This window comes from Corvus brachyrhynchos, unplaced genomic scaffold (genome assembly GCF_000691975.1).
Source record: "Corvus brachyrhynchos isolate BGI_N302 unplaced genomic scaffold, ASM69197v1 scaffold10, whole genome shotgun sequence".
Lineage (NCBI taxonomy): Eukaryota > Metazoa > Chordata > Aves > Passeriformes > Corvidae > Corvus > Corvus brachyrhynchos.
The window spans coordinates 3,590,486-3,597,398 of record NW_008236180.1 but is presented as its reverse complement, the minus strand read 5'-3'; the positions used below and the strand labels follow the sequence as shown (position 1 = coordinate 3,597,398).

The following is a 6,913-nucleotide window of genomic DNA, read 5'->3' as shown; positions in this document are numbered from 1 at the left end:
ATCGCACCTGCCCTGCTCACCGGGAGCCGCCAGCGCCCCTGCCGGCTGCGAGCGGAACTGCACCCGAGGGGAAAGGGCCCGACAGCCGAGAAGGCTGGGACTGGGTTTGTGATTGCTGTTACTGCCATAGGTTGTTGTTGTTTTTGTTTGACTGGTTATATACATACATATATATAGTAAAGAACTGTTATTCCTATTTCCCACATCTTCGCCTAAAGGCTCTTGATTTCAAAATATAATAACTTGGAGGGAAAAAGGGTTATATCTGCCACTTCAAGGGGGGCCTCTGCCTTCCTTAGCAGACACCTGTCTTTCAAAACCGAGACAGCACCCATACCTGGAGAAAAAAAGAGATCAAGTCTCGCCTGGCACCACACATCCAAACTCCCTATTCTTCTCCCAGTTGGGACAGGCTGAGCACCCCACGCGGTTAGAAGACACCACAGGTGACACAGCTGTGCCCACGGGCACAGTGCTCTGCCCACAGGGCTCAGCAGTGGAGCTGGATGGAGCTTTGCTTGGTGACTGTCCTGGGCTCTGTATGGCTAGATCATGGAGCACATCCCAGCTGCCCATGCCTCTGACACACTGGGCTGTCTCCCACAGCCACCTGGCTTTATCAGCCAGGAGAAAGAACAGCACAAAACGATGTGCTCCAAAGAGCTGGCTCCCATTACCAACATGATATTGCATTTTCTGTCCTGAATTCTGTCCCATTTCCATACGGAATCCCAGCCCCGGTGATCCCAGCAGAACACAGCCAATCCCCCCACCAAAGCCAGCCAAGCTGGCACTGTTCCTGCTCAGCAGCAACCACAGGGAGCCATCCCCTTCGGAACATCTCCACACCACTGGTCCCTAATCAAGTCACCTGTGCCTCACCTCCCTGCTCAGTGATGTCCCAGATAACCCCCCCCTACACATCCATCGTTACCCAGGGGTTAATTTTGTGAGTGCTTCCCATGCCAACATAGGTATTGCAACCAAATTCATGAAAGATTTCAATACTGGTCACTGCTTAAAGGAACTTTTTTTTAAGCCACATGGGGAGAGAAGTGGGGGAACCACTTAGATCCACCTGCTGGTAACAGGCGGCTGTGGCACCCAGAACCAGTGTCATGGTCACACAGATCATTGTGTTTGAGCAGGTAATGCTGAGCAGCATGGGGAGCACATGGACCAGCACCCACATCTCTCACACCAGAATCATGGAATCACAGAATCTTTTAGGCTGGAAAAGCCCTAAGATCACCAAGTCCAACCATTAAGCCAGCACTGCCAAGCCCCCAGCCAAACTAAGACTCCAAGTGCCACATGCACACATCTTTTAAATCCTTCCAGGGATGGTGACCCCACCACCGCCCTGGTCAGCTCTCTTACCCTTTCAGTGAAGAACTTTTCCCCAATATCCAACCTAAACCTCCCCTGGTACAACCTGGAGCCATTTTCTCCTGTCCTGTTGCTTGTTACTTGGGAGAGGAGAATGACCTCCACCTGGCTACAGCCTCCTTTCAGGGAAACCCAGGACAGCAACTCCTACTGAGGCTTCCCTTGGGACACAGCAGGATAACCTCTGGCTGGATGGTCCCAGGAGAGCCTGCTGTAGGACAAGCTGCTCTGACCCCTCTGGCCACAGCTGGCTCTCACAGAAACTGATCTTTGGCAGCTGCTAATCCCTCCTGACTCACAGTGGTATCTGCTGTACCCATAGATGTTCTCTGTTCTACTGTGTGTGGAATTACTCAATCTCTACGGCCAGAATTACCAGGATCAGTTTCTCCAGACTGACCCAGTTAAAGGCTTTTTGCCCAGGGCATCATTCCACACCATCCTCAGCCAAAACCTTCAGGCCTTGGTGTTTCCCTTTGAAGGCATGTCAGGATTAACACGGCAGCAGCATTCGACACCAGAACAAGTTTTTCCCACAAAACAAGCACAGAGGGACAGAGTTGGTTTGTGTCACGTCCAGATGAGTCATTCACTCTAAGCCTTGGTCCTGCACCTGAGCTGTGGTGCTCTGGGCACCTGAGAGACAACCCTATGCTTCTCAGGTGACACCCAAACTGCAGGGAGCAGCCCTGGAGCAGAGGTCCCGTGCACTCCATGTGCTGAACACGGTGCTGACGCAGGGCAAACACCACTGGGATCTGCTTCTGTGGCATCTCCTGAACTTCTCCATCTCCTGCTGCTGACAGTCTTTTGCAAGAAATGGCTGAGAAGCACAGAGGAAGTTCACAAGCACAGAAGCATCATCACATCATCTGTCTCTCGCCAAACCACTGCACGGGGATGTGACACAGGCAGGCACTGGGGTGACACAGGCAGAGAGACTGGGGTGACACAGGCAGCAACCACACAAACCCCCAGCCCTTCCACATACCTGGGGGGCCACAATGCCAAGTACTGGCTCCACCAAATTGGGCAAACAAAGCTCATTAGTGGGCGGCACTCAGTACAGCAAAGGACACGTCCCATGCGTGGCCACAGAGCAGGAGCCGAGGGCCAGGCCCGCTCCCCAGCGCACGCTCTATGCCCTGTGAAGAGCGTGTTACTCACTGCTCCCCTCTGCAACCCTCTGCAAAAGCAACTTCTATGGAGTGGTTACCCCCATGTCCCCTTGAGGGTGCCCTGCACTGGGTAGAACTGCCTGCACTGCCCTGCACAGCCCAACCCGAGCAAGCCGAGCACCTCCTCTTCATCCTCCCTCTCTCCATCTGCCCATCTCCCCACGAGGCACGTGGTGTGCTGAGGGGGAGAGCTGGGGAAGTACCTGCTTTGGGGCCCCAGAGCTAACCCCAACACCAAAGAGTGTCAGGGGTCAACCCCAAAGCTCATTTCTTGGTTGCAGTGATGGGTCCCAGAGAAACGTCCACAGAAGCACTGGGACACTGAGCTGAGCGTGGCTGGGGGCCCTGCCTGTGGCTGCCACGCCTGGTGTGCAGCAAGGGCTCCCCACTGCCTCAGCACAAGGGTCCTGCCTTCCTGGGACCACAGGGATTTATCCCTGCAAGCAGCAGGGATCTCTCCCAGGGGCCAGATTTGCAGCCAAACGTGGATGGTCTGTATGCATTCCACATCACCGAGCCTGCATTCCCTCCTCACCAGGGCAGCAGTGTGCAAGCACCCTGCCTGCCTCCCGTGCCCAGGGATTAGCAGGCACGGAGCATGCTGTTGTCCAGGCATAGGATGCAAGGTGCTTTCCTGACTTCTACTGCTCCCAGACTAAAGAGGAGAAAAAGGGCTTCACACTGCCGGCAGCACTGCCTGGCCAGGGGCTTCACTAGCAGCCCTTGGTCACGGCAGAAAACACCATGAGGCTCCAGGCAGCCCCTCGGATAGGATTAAAATGGGGCTTTGAGGTATTTTTACATGTTTTCTGCTCTGCTGCTTCAGAGACCCTCACCCAGCTCAGCTCAGATCACCCTGTTCAGCGATTTCTGATCTATGACACACAAGCTCCAGCCATGATCCACCACAGGAACACCCCAACAAAGATTAGCTCGCACCTCCTGGCCAAGAAGCAGGAGTCCTGGTCAGACCTGGCTTCTCCACCTCCTGCCTGCATCCAACACCCCACACAAGGACCAACCTGACCCCTCACTGCTCAGAAAGACCCCAATCCCCCACAGCAGCTCACAGCAAGCCCCCACCCTGATGGGAAAAACACAAAGGGGAAGTTGGCAGAAAACCCCAGAACACACAAGTTAGAAAATGCAAAGTTTCCACCAAAGCTCTTTTCCTCTTTCTCCTGAACACAGCTTCTCCTCACATACAGCCGACCTCCCCCTCTCCTTCCCCTTTTGAGGTGCTCACCCAGTGGGATTGGGAGCTCAGCCAAGCTCCCTCCCAGCAGCTCACAACATGCTTGTGCATCAGAAGTGGGATGCTGGAGGTCTTCATGCCACAAACACATAGGACACCACAATTTCTCTCTGTTTCCCTGCTTCTCTCCTGCTGCCTGATGACACTTTTTTCTTAGACTTGGATTTCAAACCACCGGGAATTGGAACACGATCCTCTTGCCCTCAAGATCACGGGGAATTTAGGTGCTCTGACCCTGTAATCTGTTCTATCCTACACTCCAGAATTAGCCAAGGGTTTTAAAGCCCTGAAAAGCATCACCTGACAGTTCCCACGTAGGTGGGAGCACCCTCGCAGTGCAGACCCGGAGCACTTCCAGCCCGGAGCAGAGGCAGGAGCACGATCTGGCAGAGCCTGCCTCCTTCCCGTTATTCAGTTTAATTTGGGAGCAAAATAATCCCAGCTCTTGCTGCAGTGCAAGTTTTCCATGTTGGTGACACATTTTTTTCTATATTCCACCTTTTGAAGTATTTGATATTGAACAGATTGCAAGAGGCCGGGGTTTAATTCAGGAGAGGCTGCTTGGATGCTTCCTGGTAAAAATAGATTTTTTTTTCCTCTGAAAGAGCTCTGGGATGGCTGTGTGTTCCAGAAACAACGTGCAGCTGGTCACCGGCATCCGAAGCCCCACGGTCACTCACTGAAGAAACAGGCCAATGGGCAAGGGAACCCCAAAATAATCCTGCTGGAATTTCACCTGCAGCAGGGCTGCCAGGGGCGGAAACTAACAGGTGCTGCCTATAAAAGGCCTGGAATCTGCTGTTTAGGGAAGGCAAGGAGAGCCCCGGGGATAGCTGTCGAGCCCTGAGCAGACCCCAAGGCGCTCAGGGAGGGCTGTAGTAAAGGCTGTGTTTTACATCTGTGACATCAGAGGAAGCCTCGGCTCACACGCAGCCACCATTTCCAAGCTCCCCTCCTCCAGCATCAGCAGAAATTCATCCCAAGAGCCAAAGCCCCAGAAGCAAACCGAATTCCCCTTTAGAAGAGGCTCTGGGAAGCACAGCTGAAACCCTCTGTGGAGGCACACAGGCATGGAAGGGCTCTGCAGGGCACAGTTTCTCAATGGGGCTTTGCCGTTTGGTTTCCCACATGTCGCTGCCTTTGCCCCACAGGAAGGTCTCCTCCAGGACCTTTCCTTTTCCCCTTCACTTCTGCAGGAGCTGTCTGAACAGCCAGCAGTAGGAGCCTGGGCCAACTCTGCTGGAGTTCAGCTTAGTTTGAGCCATGGCCCAGGAGGGATTCACCGTATGGAAAAAAAAGACGTGCACGTTTGCACCTAAAATCAGGGATGCAAACCACTTCACAAGCCAGGGCTTTTCACCCTGGGGTGGGTTTTTTTCCCATGGTCGGCTCAAAGAAATGGGGTTCTTACTCCAAGACCACATTTAATTAAGTTCAGGAGCTTTGCTGGAGCTATTCTTTCACGCAGGAAATCGCAGTGGCTCACTGGGAAGCTGCGCTCACCGCCAAAGCCTTCTTGGCTCTCAGCAGCCGGAGTTTTCAGTTTGGGGCCAACACTTCTCAGTTGTGATCAGGCGACTCAAAGCGAGGAGTGCTGTGCTGAAAGCATTTGCTTTCTGCCCAAGTTTGCATCCAACTCCTTGCCCAAGTAAAGCTTTGATGGTAAATATTTCAATGGGCTTGGGAGAATGTGGGTTTCCCCCATGGAACCTGGGCTGGGCCGTTTGTAATGAGATCTGGCTGGAAGCGGTGGGATTGGAATAGAGCAAGAAGCTCAGCAGCGAGATGCTCCTGTAGATGCATCACCACTGCTGCAGGTTTGCCTCAAAAACCCCATCCCTCCCTTGGCAGGGAGGAGAGCGATTCCTTCGAAATCACCCAAACGAAACACCCTAGAAAGGAAACATCCTTGAAAGCAGCAGTCACCACAGGGCTTCGTTCCTGGTGGGATGAGAGACTTCCCGCTGCTGGTAAAGGAACAGAAACAGCCAAGAGCGGCACACTTTGACTGTCCTTTGCTGTGTCCCCCAGCTTTTCTAAGGGACTGGTGGAGCCACAAGCTGCGGGGAGGCCTGGGGCACCCTGAGCCTGAGGTGACACAAGGCTCCGTGGCACAGGGCGCCCGGAGGTGTTGCAATCCCACCGCTTCAGTGCCCAACAGTTGAGCAGAGAAAGAGTCCACAGTGGGGTAGGCAAGAAAAACAAGTTCCTGGCAGAGCCTCACCAGAGCCTCCCCATGCCTTCTCCACTACCATCTCCAAGTGGGAATTCGGGCTGCTCGCTGAGATTTGCCTCACCCATAGCTGGCAGGGGGTGCTGGTGAATGGGTGGGAACAACATGCCTCTTCATGCCCCTGCCGAATTCCCTGCCTCGCTGGGAAGGGGAATGTCTGCCTGTCTTGAAGTTTGGTTTGAGAAGAACCGCCGGGCGAGGGCTCCGTGGGAGCCCCTCGGCCATCGCCGCTCTCTAGGTCACCGCAGGAAAGGTCAAAGCAACCGTGCGCGGAGAGGCGGCGTCATGTCGGTACCGGAGGTGTGCGGGAGCGGGGAGAAGAGAGGACGGGGGGAAAACGGAGGACAGGGCAGGGAAGGAAATGGGGCGAACAGGGCAGAGGAGAGGAGCAGGGCGGGAAAAGGGGGGAAAACAGGGCAGAGCAGGGAGAGGAGCGGGGAGGGAGGGAAAGGTGGAAAAACAGGGCAGAAGAGACAGGAACAGGATGGAAAAAAGGGGGAAAACAGGGCAAAGCACAGGAGAGGAGCAGCGTGAGAAAGGGGAGAACAGGGCAGAGCAGGGCAGCAAGGTGGGAGGGAAAGGGGGGAATAGGGCAAGGAGAAGAGCAGGGAAGCAGGCAGGAGTCATGGCTTACCGGGCAGGGCGAGCAGCAGCAGGCAGGGCAGTGCCCAGGCGGTGCGGCCGGGATCCCGGGGATGCGGCTCCATCGGTGCGGGGAGCGGAGCCCGCGGCTTCACAGCGCGGCCCCGCGCCCGGCTCGGCGGCTGGGTTTGATAAATAAGACAAATTAAAAAAAAAAAGGCAGAAAGAAAAAAAGGGCAAAAAAAAAAAAAAAGCGCAGAACTGCAGCTGGCGAAA

General features: G+C 54.6%; 1 protein-coding gene across 2 annotated transcripts in view; it reads right to left on the bottom strand.

Annotated features, from left to right (window-relative positions):
- The window catches only part of LOC103617661 (tyrosine-protein phosphatase non-receptor type substrate 1), a 27,811-nt gene that overhangs the window by 5,650 nt on the left and 15,248 nt on the right, over window positions 1-6,913 (bottom strand). The window lies entirely within an intron of this gene.